Genomic DNA, 13,246 nt, shown 5'->3' on the forward strand with positions numbered 1-13,246 from the left:
TATATATAGAAGGCCCGCTACCTAGTTTTTAAGAAAAAGAGGGAGACAAATCTTTTCAAAGACAGGGTAGTACTATCTCAAGAATCTTCTTCATCTTCATCCTCATCCATCTAAAAATTGGAGTCGTTAGCTTCATCTTTGGCATCTTCTCCCTCTGACCACTCATGGTCAGAGTCGTTGCCAGGCTCCTGAGCTATTGATACGAGCATTAGATTGGGTTGTACATGTGGTGTCAAAATCTGTGGAAATATGTAGTCCCAGAACTCAGTATACCATTTAGTGCCAGCCGAAATGAGCACTATCAGATGGACCCAGAGGAGTAACTCCACAACAAGCTCCACTCGGGAGTGATGAGATGATAACGACATGGTATTCAGACCGCCGATAAGCGGGTGCTAGGTCACTTCCTCACCAGGGGTGATGAAACACCGTAAATCCAAGGCTAGAGGTAAGCCTCTGAAAGGGATGTGGTATGCCACAAAGTCTTCTAAGGCACCCAGATAATCTAGGGAGAAGAGAACTTTAGCTAGCTCCAAGGTCAGGTAACCAATCATCCTGGTATCTAGTAACGAAGCTACAAAACACAAGTAGATATTCGTGTTTACATGGTATTTGTCCATGTCATCAATAAAATCATCGCCAAGCACCCATTTGATGACAACAATGATCAGGAGATTTTTGCGTCATGTCATCCCTTGTAGCCTCCGGTCCAAAATATTACCTAAGAAAGTGACCTGCACCTTACTGTTGGTGAGCTTGATGGGAGTATCCATTTCTTCAAGAAACTTTGTCATTGAGCTAGATATTGTGAAAAGGAATGTCTAAAAAGACATATTTATAGTGGATTTTCAGCTCTAGATGATAATTGAAGTTAAAGCCAGTGCTCCTGATTTTTGACGCATCTGTCTTCCCTCATCAACTCACACAAGTAGATGAAGTCTGGTTTGAAGGTGGCAAACATCCTACCCTGTGCCTTGAAAAGAGCAGCGATGTCCTTAGATGCCACACGTATGTATAGGTACATCATGTTTAAGACATAATGCCCGCAGGTCTATTATAACTTGTGCGAGCCCCACTGGCTATTGATATTCTCCTTAATGGGGAGATTTTTTCGGATAAGTAGATCATCTCAAGTGGCTCTAATTAATGATGGACTGAATAGGTATTCTCTTGGGGATCGTAGACGGCAACGCTCATCCTTTTTTAGAATTAACTGCAACTAGGAAATGAATTGGCATACGTGCAAATGGGCACTCATCATTAAACACCTTCTTTCATGAAGATGTAGGCATACAAAGCATTTAAAGAAGAAGGTCACCAAGTGCCCATCATATTGTTCATTTTACAACCTAGAGCGCCGAAAAGCTTTAGAAGTGTCAGAAAGAGAAGTTCTCCTACAGAAGATGAAGATGAAAGCAACTCCCTCAGGTTCTGTCCAAGGAAGGTTGTTGGTGGATGTATTTGAGGAGCTCTCATATTCTTCCCATGCCATTCCCCCAAGGCCAAAATATCAAAGGACTAAGGCTAAATCGAAGACGGCGACCTACAACCCGGTGACGGTTATAGATTCTCTAGAGAATGTTATTGAGCCCGAACTTCACAAGCAACCTAATAACCTTAGAGAGGCCGATTGCCATAGAATGATAAATCACATAACAAAGCCACAATATACAACAATTAATTTCTGGAATAGTGACAGTCCTCAGTTCGTGGTCCCCATGGTCCTGCATTATCTAGAGTTTGTGGTTGAGTGCGCTAAAATGTTTGACCTTGTTTCTTTTTCAATTAAGGGCTCTTTTTCTGAAAGTTGTTATAACCCTAGAGGTTGTGAGGGATATGATGTGCTGTCCCATTTTTTATGGGATGGAGGTGTTCACTGAAAGTGCCATGGGGGAATACTGGAGCACTAGAAGAAATATTGTCTCTTTCTGTCACGACGCGCTGAATCAAAGTCTATCCGCTGGACCTCCAAGACTCCCTCTGTCTTATAGTGACTTGAAACATGATGACCTCAAGGATATTTCCTCAACTCTTGTATGGCTATGCAATCGCGACAATGAACGAGAGATCATTGCTCCTATGATGGGCTTCCTGTTCAAATGTCAGAAGCAGAAAGGGCCATTTTGTTTTGACTTCTCTGTCTTTATAGCCAGAGAGATGGTAAAGCAGCCAACTAAATTCCAACATTTTTGGCTGTCAAGTTCACCTTAGTCCTAGTTCACCTTTTCTTGCACCAAAATGATGTTTTTTTCAGCCAATTCATGCGATTGGCTACTTATGACGAGTCAGGAAACATGTTGCTTGTTTCGGCCTGGACACCCATCTTGCTGGCTTCTTATGATACCTACCAGTTTTGAGACTATTTCTTAACTCCCATCCTTAGAGATCTCGGTTTAATCCCCGAGGAGCCTCTTGCCCACTTTTCTTAGATACAGATGAATTGGATGTATAATGAGCGCCCTCCTTGTGACTGGTTTTTAGGTAGTGACTTTTCCTTTATTTGAGTGCATGGCTTCTCTAAAGAGCCTTTCTGCCTACCTACCTACATTATAGAAAGAACTCTCACCCTTGAAATTTCATGACAGTTGGTGAAGATTGACAGAGCTATATGGGTAGGAAAACATGATACATCCATAACAGAGGACCACAAAGCTATTGGCCCCATCACTCTTGTTCAGAGAAGCATTGCTGAAAATGTCCTGACATCCAAGTTGGTGCAACTTGGCTTAGTAGTGATTGATGATATGTGGAGTTACGACCTAGATGGATGTCTGTCTAAGAGGAAGAATGCAGTTAAGCATGAACCACAGAGCTCATGGGAAGAGCGCACTAACCCGCAAGTGAATGACCCAAGTCTCTATATGGGTCTCAATGATTTCCCCGTTTTAAAATGACCCTCATGGTTGAATTTTTGCTTTATCATGCAAAAGTACAATCCAATGAAGCCCATTCCCTGGAGTATGTTAGAAGAAATGAGGTTGGATTTGTGGCCTAAGAAAAAGAGGGAGGATTTTTTGATCTACCGTCAGGAAGTGAATCATCCCAGGGCTAACATCGGGAACGCTCCTTTTGATGATCATTTTTAGATTGAATGGCGTCAGCACAATAAGTCAGATGAAGAGATAGGCAATGAGTCCCCACATGGTGACTCATCCCCTGAGGTGGCTCAGCAGCAAGAGGTAGAAGTTATAAGTATAGAAGAGCAAGAGACCGAGCCCAATATTCCTCTTTTTCTTGCCGGTTCAATCTGAAGACCCCATTCCCAAACTACCAAGAGGCCGGCTGAGAAGCATGCGTCTGACTCCCCTTCTAGTAAGAAGCAATATCTGGGTCATGCAAAGAAAGGCTCTTCTTCTTGGGTCCCAGAGGTTCCCTCAATCTTGCAATGATCGATGACTTCCATGGTTTAGGTATGCCCTTCTTTGCCCTTTCTCTCTGCTCAATTTGTACCTTCGATTTCTCCCCATCTCGCATCCATGCCTGCCCAAATTCCCATTGCTCTCATATTAGCACCCATTGGGGCTCCAATCGACCCTCAAGTTGCATTATCGCAGGTCTTTATTTTGCTCCCCGCCCTCAATTTTATCCCTATAGCGTTTTCCTCGTAGATGCCTGATGCAGCCACTGTCTCGTATAGGCTTGGTTTTGGAGAGTCCACTCCTCCCCCAAATATTAGGGCAACAACAATTGATCCATTTTCTTCAGGAGCCTCTCCCTTCATTCCGTTATTTTCTCCAACCACACTTGCACACCCCATTTAGACCTCTTTTGGTGGCCCTATTTCCCAATTCCCCTTTGCAATCCTTCCTGGTGCAGTGTTTGTGGGCCAAGCTATTGGAAACTTGGATGCTTATCAGCAACATGTTACCTATTTCAAGACTGCACGTATTGGCAGGACCAATAAGAGAAAGGAGAAAGATGGTGCCAGGCCAGCCCGTCCACATGTACAAACACATTTCAATGAGGAAAAAGATAGTCTTTTCTTTGCGACCATGTTCCCCAAGGTCGACAAGCCAGAGGCCCAAATGAAACCCAACAATTACACTTTGCATGTTGCCAAGGTCAACCTCCTAAATGCTACGACATTTGACAAAGTTGAAATGATGGAAGAAACTTCAAAGGCCGTGTCTTCAAATTTTATCAAAAAGAGTCGTCACCTGGAAAAAATGCAAGTGGAGAATGCGAATCTTCAAGAATCTTTGGACCAACATAGAAAAGAAGACAAAGCTAGGTATGTTGAAATCAACTGCTTGTAGGGATTGTTGACACAAGCTAACTTTGAAAAAGGAAAGTTGCAATCTGCCCTGAACAATGTAAGTTCTTAGTTGAAAGGGCAGGAGGCGATGAGGAATGTGGCCTTGAAAGAATTGCAGGAGAGGGAGCAAGAAATACAACAGGTAAAGGCAACTTCTAGAGATGCTACCCAAATGCATACACAGTTGCATGAGGAGATCTGCCTAAAAGAAGAGTATGCTCAGCAACTGAGTGATGCATAGGTCACGCTTTCAGAGGAGAAAGAAAGGTTTTAAATAGAGTTGCATGAAAAAGGGAGTAGCCTGGAGCAATTCGAAAAGAAATTCCTGGATATGGAAGGTTTGTTGTAGCAAGAACGAGATCGCATATCACAACTTCAACAAGCTGTACAAGATGGAAGCACCAGAATCCTTGCTCTAGAAAGTCAAGTGGTCCTTGAACAAGATAAGTGTGGAGAGCTGCAATATGAGATAACAACAAAGGACGAGGAAGCCTCACGGTTGTCAATCATTCCTCCCCTCGTGGAAGTTCCTTAGGATTTTTCTCCAATTTTAGTGGAGTTGTATGTTCCCCATTGGGAAAGAATTAAGCAGTATTGCCCTTCAGTGCAACTCATGCTAAGATTTTTAAGAGAAGCGTAATCTCTCTGTGCTGAAGTAGGTGCTCTCATTAACAACTCTATGCTTTTTATTGGTCCCAAGCTTCCCGTAGCCTAAGGCTTAATTCAGATGTTGTATGCTGCTCAAGATGAAGAGTTGAGAGAGAAAGGGATTACAGACTACATGCAATTAATTAGGAGGACTAATGTCTTCATCAACCAGCATAGGGTGATCATGCATGTATTAGCAACGCTTGAGCCTTTACAGATTTCAGTTCCAGATATCAAGCAGTGCATAAAGAGGTTTGTTTCCTTGGGTTTGCCTTCTCCTTTTCCCGCGAATGGTTCTGTGTTAGGGATTGAATAAGTGTTGAACTAGTTAGAGAAATTACAACAAGATAGGACCTTCCTATAGCGCTTGAACAATTCTATTTCAATGGAGGAGGTCGAGCATCTCCTGCATCCCCTAGCCCAACTCTACATGCTCTTGAAACTGGTCCTTGATGAACTAATGAACTTGTCGTTCGATGAAGTAATTTTCTTAGTTCAACACTACTCAAATCTGTAAGCGTAGGTGTTGCCCTCCGAAGACTAATGGTTTCTATTATAGGAGGTCTTCGATCTGCTTCACCCCGTTCTAGCATGAAGTTTGGTCTCCAAACCAACAATTTTGGGTTCTAGCATTCTGTAGGCAAAATTCCCCATTTAGTCGCCAAGAAATGTTAACATTATTTTGGGATTTCTCGTAGGCGTCATTTTGATCAAGTGGCAACAAATTCCTTTTAATTTTTGGCCATTTTCTTGTTCGCCGGCGTCCACGCCAGGTGGCATCTCGGCGTTGTCTCTAGGTGATCGCTTTTTTCATGTTAAGTTGAGAGAATGCAGAGCTGTCGCGTGGCTCAGGTTTTTATAGCATTGTACGCTTCTCGGCCCCACCATCCATCATGTGAAGGTAAAGACACTTGGTATCCCTGCATTGCCTGATCTGGTTTTCTTTCCATGCTCGACTGCAGATGCCCCCCGAGCTACCGCGTGTCTTCCATGGTAGTTCGTGAACTAGGATGCGGTTTGCATCGCGATTTTATTGTTGGGAAGGTGCAAGGATTGCCATGACATGGTGGAAATAACAACTTTTAAGGTTATTTTGCTGGGTAGCATCTCGCGGTGTGCCACGCCAGGTTTTCTTGTCAGAAGTGGTTGATAGGATGTTGTTGATGCTACGAGTTGTTAGTTAGGAGCCGAGGGCTCTATTTATGCTTTCTTTTCCTTTCTTAGAAGGGTTCAGACTTTCAGAAAGATTTTAGATTTTGGCTCATAAAAGAAGCCTTTATGTTGATTTAATTTGGTGAATGATAGACATGTCAAATTGTGCCTATGCCCTTTGTGATTGTTTTATTTGAAGCTTAATATATTGACTTCTGTGTTGTTTTCAAGTTCAATAACTTCTATGATATTTGTTGTGAGACTCCACAGATTAAACTATGTTCTAAGACTTGTTATCTGTTGGATAAATGGTTAATATCATTTTATGTTGAATGAGTTTTTGTTGAATTATTCTCTCGAATGGTTCTGAGCATGTAGATTGTTGAATGGGCTTTAAAACCACATGTTTCTAAGTTTTATATGCTGTTAATGCTTTTTTAAAATGCTCTGGCGCATAGCCTAAGTAGTGTAGATCATTTGTTTTAAGTTTTCCCCTTCCCCTTTTCTCCCCCAATTGTATGAAGAGTCGGCTTCTCAAACCTGGAGGTCATTCAGTGAGTTTCGCGCAACAGGTCCCCCATCACTGAATTTCCCATAAGGTTGTTTGCTTTTAAGGTAAAATTAAGAGTCAACACAATGTTTTATGCTTTTACAGTAGATAAAGATATTGAATGTTGCTTCTTACTTAACTAAGAAACCAACCTATCTCCTGAGAAAAATTCACTACCACTAGTACTTTTCCTGTCATCAACACTTTCGGTCTAATCAGTGTTTGTGTATGTTTTCAACATTAAATCTCTATTCTTCTTATACCAAAACCAAAATCTAGAGTCCCTTTCAAATACCTAAAAATCCTCTTTATAGCTTGCTTGTGTGATTGCTTCGGATTAGCCTGGAATCTTGCAACTAAATAGACAGTTTGTATGATATCTAGTTTAGAGGAAAATAAGTATATTAGTCCTTCGATCATAGATATGTACTTCTTATCAACTTCTGGAGATACATCATCTTTACTCAATTTACAACTGTGATGTTGGAAAAAGGTGAGTCATGGAGATATCGAGAGGAACGCTTTTCTTCCCTTCGAGGAGAGATAAAAGTTTCATTTTGAATTTCTCTTCAAACAAATTTTCCACATTACATTAGAAGAGGGAGGAAAATACACTAGATTAAACCTCTAGAGAAAGTGATTGAATTCTGAGTGCTGGTAAGTGAATCCCCTCTTTTGAGATTGAGATTTGAATTAATTGAATTGTGTACTTATGATCAGGTGTAAAAGTGATAAAGATCTGATTATAACTCAAGATAGAAGCATAGGATGAAATTGTCCACCTGGATCTGACAATAATATGTTGAAAAAAAATTTCCCTGTGAATTTGGGGAAAAGTTGTCTGGACCGTGGCGGGAATGTATATGGTCCTTCGAAAAATCCATGAAATGAAAAGGGTTTTTTTGCCTCTAAAAATGGAGCCTGAATTCGAAAGTATTGTTGCACATTTGCAACCTACACACAAAAAAGAGAGGGAAAGGTGTTGGGACTGGGGGTTTTCCTTCAAGTCAAACCCCAGGTTTGGAATCAACCAAATGATGAAAGAGAGTACTTGCAAGTAAATGTAAATGAAAGATTGAAATGTAAGTCACCTCGAGGGAGGTTGCAGATAGAGTGTAGATATATTTGCTTGTGTGGAATTGAATGTTGGAATGATTCTCCTCTTCAATGGTTGAATCCTTGACTTGAATGCAACACCTAGCCTTGAAGGGAGACTTGAGAATGCTCAATGCTGGAAAGGAATGCTTGAATGCTCTTGAATTCTTGATCACATGTAAACTTCCCACTCATCCAACTTATCCAACTTATGCAAATGAGAGGATGAATGCAACTTATATACTCATCAATTAGGTTTAATTGATTGATTTTTCATCGTAAGACGACACTAGGGGAGTCTTCCCGCTCAATGTACAACCTCCAAAGCACATTTGAAAAGGGTCCTACCCCAAAATGGGGTAGAGGACATGGGTGCCACACCCCTATCTTACCCTTTTTTTGCAAGACAAGATGCATTTTAGGTAGTGTGGAGGGCAAGCAAGTGGCGGTTCTCAGGCATCAAGCAAGTCTTCGGTCTCTGATCAGGCTTAGGGATTTGGTTCGCATCCATGAGGACCCTAATGTGGTCGACAATTGCAAGGATCGAAATTTCATGACACTAAAACAACCAATAGTTAAAGGGGTAGCAATTGGTTTACAATTCTCCATTTCAAACTTCTTTAGTATCTCTTTGACATATTTAGCTTGTGAAATAAAAATTCTATCATCTAAATGAGTAACTTTTAGACTAAGAAATAATGACAATTCACCAATCATTGACATTTCAAATTCCTTTTTCATCTCTTCTACAAATTTTTTACATAGATCATCACTTACTCCAAATATGATATCATCAACATAGACAACAATAATCAACAACTTGTTACCTTCAACCTTAAAATAAAGATCATTGCCAATAGTCTTTTCTTGAAGTTTTGCTATAATAAATATATGTCCAATCTATTATACCAAGCTCTAGATGCTTGTTTGATTCCATGCAATGCCTTCTTTATCCCGCAAACCATATCTTGATCTTCTAACAATCAGAATCCATCTAGTTGTTCAATATACTTCTTCCGCAAGTTCTTCATTTAGAAAGGCTAACTTAACATCCATTTTATATACCTTGAAATTCTTGTAGGCAAAAAAAGCAATAAACATTCTTATAGCCTTCATCCTAGCTACATGAGAAAAAAGTTTCTTTAAAATCAATACCTTGAACTTGTGAATAGCCTTTATATACCAATCTCACCTTGTTCCTCATAAATTGTTCTTGTTTATTTAGTTTGTTTTGAAACACCCACTTGTTTTCTATCACATTTTTGTTCACCAATTTGGGTACTAGTTCCCATGTCTGATTCTTCTGTATCTGATTAAATTCTTCTTCCTTTGCTTTTACCCAATTCTCTTCTTTTCTCACTTCTTCATATGATTTAGGTTCCACCAGCGAAAGGAAATAGTAGTTTGCTTGCTCATTTGTTTTTACAACTCTTATTGTTGTCTGAACTCCTTTGTTTTTCCTCCAATTATTGGTCTTCTTAACGATTTTTCTATACATATCTGGCTAGGATTTTAGTAACTTGCTCAAGTTCTTCTTCTTCTTCATCTTTCTCTTTGTTTTCTTATGGATCTATTTTTTCTTCTATAGCAACTAGAATAATCTCAAAATTAGCCTCTTGTATAGGTTCAACCTGATCTCATTCTTCACGTACTTTCACATTTGTGTTTTTCACTATCTTATTTAGTCTTTTGTTGTAGCACTGGTAAGACTCAATGTTTATAGTATATCCTAAAATATATTCCTTCATCTACTCTGGTATTGAACTTTCCAAGATCATCCTTATCTCTTCTAATATAACACTTACTTTCGAAGATTCTGAAATACTTCACAGTAGGAGGTTTTCCATTCCACAACTCATAAGGTGTCTTAGTATGATTTGTTGCAAATGTGATGTTTATGGTTGTTATTGATGTCAACATATGATTCTTAAGTTGGTGATCTGGAAGATGTGTTCCTGCAATCTTTGGTGCTCCAGAATATGTGTTATAGTTGATATTCAATGTTGATTGATTGTGTTGATAGTGATCTATATTTCTCTATTTGTCAGATATGGTATTGATTGATTGTATTCATGCATATCTTGGTTCCATTATTATTTTTGCTAAGTTGGGTAGTGCTATTTTGGGTCCCAATTCGATCCAAAATTTGAGGATGAGTATTGGTATTTGTGTAGTGTATGAGTTAGGATTTAGGTTCGGTATTTGTGATGGATGTAACATGTTAATCTAACTGATGAAGTATATTGTGGTATGGTCTATTTCTCATTCCTTCCTACCATGGGAATATTTAGTGCTGATCTATTTTTGAATCTTTATTTGGCTGACTTAGAATATTATGTTGTTTGAAGACAGTATAAGTAAGAGGTTGAATCTGATTGAATTAGACATGAAGAAGAAAATTGATGTATGGAAGATGTGCGAGATTTGTTTAATGTTGATATGTGAAGTGTGTTGTTGTTGAACAGTAGCAGAAGCAGTTTCGACTTTGCAAATTATGTCAAAATGGTGGATTCTCTTTTCTTTCTTCTTCCTCCAACAACGAGCCTTTCTAGGCGGTGAACCCTCTGATAGTGAGCCTTTCTAGGCAGTGAGCCCTCTGGAAGTGAGCCTTTCTGGTAGTGAGCCACCTTTTGTAAAAATCACCTTAATTGATGTTATATTTGAGAACTAATATTCTTCGTGTTTTTTCCCTTCTTGGGTTTTCCACGTCATATTTGGTGTTCATTGTGTGATCTATTTTGTGTATGTGCTTTCATGTTGTATTTGCATTAAATAATTTTGTTGGTTATTTTGAATCTGTGAAAGAATTGTAGAAAAAGTTTAGTTGTCAACTGATTCACCCCCCTCTCAGTTGCTTGAATATTTAACAATTGGTATTAGAGCTTTGGTTCCTTGGAAAACAACTTAACCACTTGAGGTAGATCTTGATTCAATGACACATAAATTATTTATTTCTATCTTTAAAGGATCTGACTATAGAATCTGGAAAGTGAAAATGAGAGGTTACTTGATCTCTTTGGGTTACAACACTTGAAAAGTAGTGGAAACTAAATATGTATAATCGGAAAATGGTCTTACCACTCCAAATGAGATTCAAGTCTATGGAGAGAATTAAAAGGTGAGGTATGCTATCTTTAGTGCTTTATGAAAGACTGAATTAACAAAGTTTATTTCATTGAATACTACTCATGAGGTTTAGGAAAAGTTGAGAGACATCTATGAAGGAAATGACAAATTTAAGTTATCAAAGAAGCTGACAGCTAAGCACAAATATGAGGACTTGAAAATGGAAGAAGGACAATATATAACAAACTATTTTTAGGAGGTTGATAGTACAGTAAATGAAATCAGAGAATTTGACATCATCTTGATAGATGAAGACATGATTGAGAAGATTCTAATGTCTCTACTAGAAATTTATTGTGATAAGATCCCTGCTATTGAAGAAACCTATGATCCTAAGAAGTTTACTAGGGAAAAGATATATGGCACCTTGTCTGTATTTGAGATAAGAAAGTTTGGAAGAGACAAAGCTAAATTCAAGACTGGCTTTAAAGCCTCTAAGGAAGATCCAAAAGATGAAAGCTTGGATGAGATGGAAGTAAACTTGTAAGAAGGTTGAAGAAAGGCACCGACAAATATAGAAATATGTTAACTCTTAAATGCTTTAGTTGTGGAAAGATTGGTCATATAGCTGGGTGAACTCACAATATTGGTTCCCACTTTTTGACCAACTTTGGAACTTAGATGAATATTTAAAAAAAAACCTTCACTTTCTGACACCTATAACTTTTAAACCGTTAAGAATTTGAAGATGATATAAACTAGTGATTTTTAACATCTTGTTTGTAGATTCTAAATATATTTTTTGCAAATTTGTTTGAATAAAATTTAATTTATTTTTCCATCTCCCTCAAAAAGTAGTTGTTTACAACAAACAACATTTTTTAAGAGTGATGTGTATCCCGAAATGCATAATTTTTATTCTATAAACGACAAAAAATTAATTATTTTGAATTTTGGTTTGTAACATCAATGCCCAGGGTATGCACTTGGTTTGATAGTGATATGTTGAATATTTTTTATTTTATTAAGTTTTGAAGTTGGACTAATTATAATCTGGATATAGGTGTACGTTTGAACACATAACTTGTTCTATATATATTAAAATTCATTTTTCTTTTTTTTGTTAGAAAGAAAACACCAATATCTAGTGCATAGATATTTTTTAGAATTTTTTAGAATTAGTTTACTATTTTTCCCAATGCATGAACAAAGAAGTTCATATTCGGTGAAAAACCTACATTCATAAGAAATAAAATAAAAATATATTAAAAGTTATACTATTTGGAAAGCTTATAATAAGGACTAAATACTAAAAAAAAAACTTTTAAACGAATTAATTTGACCCCCCAAAAGCTAATGTAAAATTGGTTTTTTATCAGCATTTGATAAATGCAAAGGAGACTCCATTGCAAGTATGATTTAGAAGTAGAGAGGTTCTATCCAAGCAATTTTGATCTAAGAGCCTTTGATTTAACTCTCTTCAATTAATTAATTCAATTGGGACCCCTTAAAGCTTAAATCATTATATTTTTTAAAAAATGTATGATTTCAACAAAAATCAGGACGTACCAAAAAGTGGGAACCAGCTTTGTGAGTTCACCCAGCTAGTGGGTGTCCGAAAAAAGGATAATTTTTTTTTAAAGGGAGAATAAAGAGAAGTTTAACAAGAAATCCTATTATGTTAGAGATGATGCTGGTATTTTAGATGATGAATCAGACTATGAAGATGGCGACTATTTGTTTTTGGTAGAAAAGGATGTACCTAAGATTGATGTTTATAATATTGTTGCTACTAACTTACATGCTAGGAGAGATAGAAATGAATGGTTGATTGATAGTGGATGCTCAAATCATATGACTAGTGTAGACACCTAAAACTATCATGTCTAATTAAATAAATATTTAATTTATTTAATTATTTTAGCCTAATTTTATTATTAATTAAATAAATCTTTATTTATTTAATTAATTCATTTATCCTCTTCTAGCCTTATTTCTCATTTAAATAAATACATTTATTTATTTAAATTCCCCTTTTCCTAAATTAAATAAATATCTTATTTATTTAATTGATCCCACTTCTTCTATTAATTAATTAAATCTTTATTTATTTAATTAATTCATTAGCCTTTTCTACCCATGACACATGTTATTCATCTCTTAATTCCTACACTACCTACCCTCTTATTATTTTCTTATTTCCTCTACCTACCCTTTAATCATAGCTGACCATTTATCTTTTACACCTCTCAATCTTATCCCTCCATTTCATATAGTGTCTTCTATATAAGGAGATGCTTTCTTCATTATCAACCCCTGATGATTATTCGACTACTCTATGCATTCGAACTTTCATATGCAATCCTACTTGCAACCACATTTCCGTTCTTTGTTGAGCTCTTGTGCACACATAAAATCTGAGAGCAAATATATCAAGTAAGATCAATGGAGATAGGAAGAATGGAGATCCAAACCCTATT

This window comes from Cryptomeria japonica, chromosome 7 (genome assembly GCF_030272615.1).
Source record: "Cryptomeria japonica chromosome 7, Sugi_1.0, whole genome shotgun sequence".
Taxonomy (NCBI): Eukaryota; Viridiplantae; Streptophyta; class Pinopsida; order Cupressales; family Cupressaceae; genus Cryptomeria; species Cryptomeria japonica.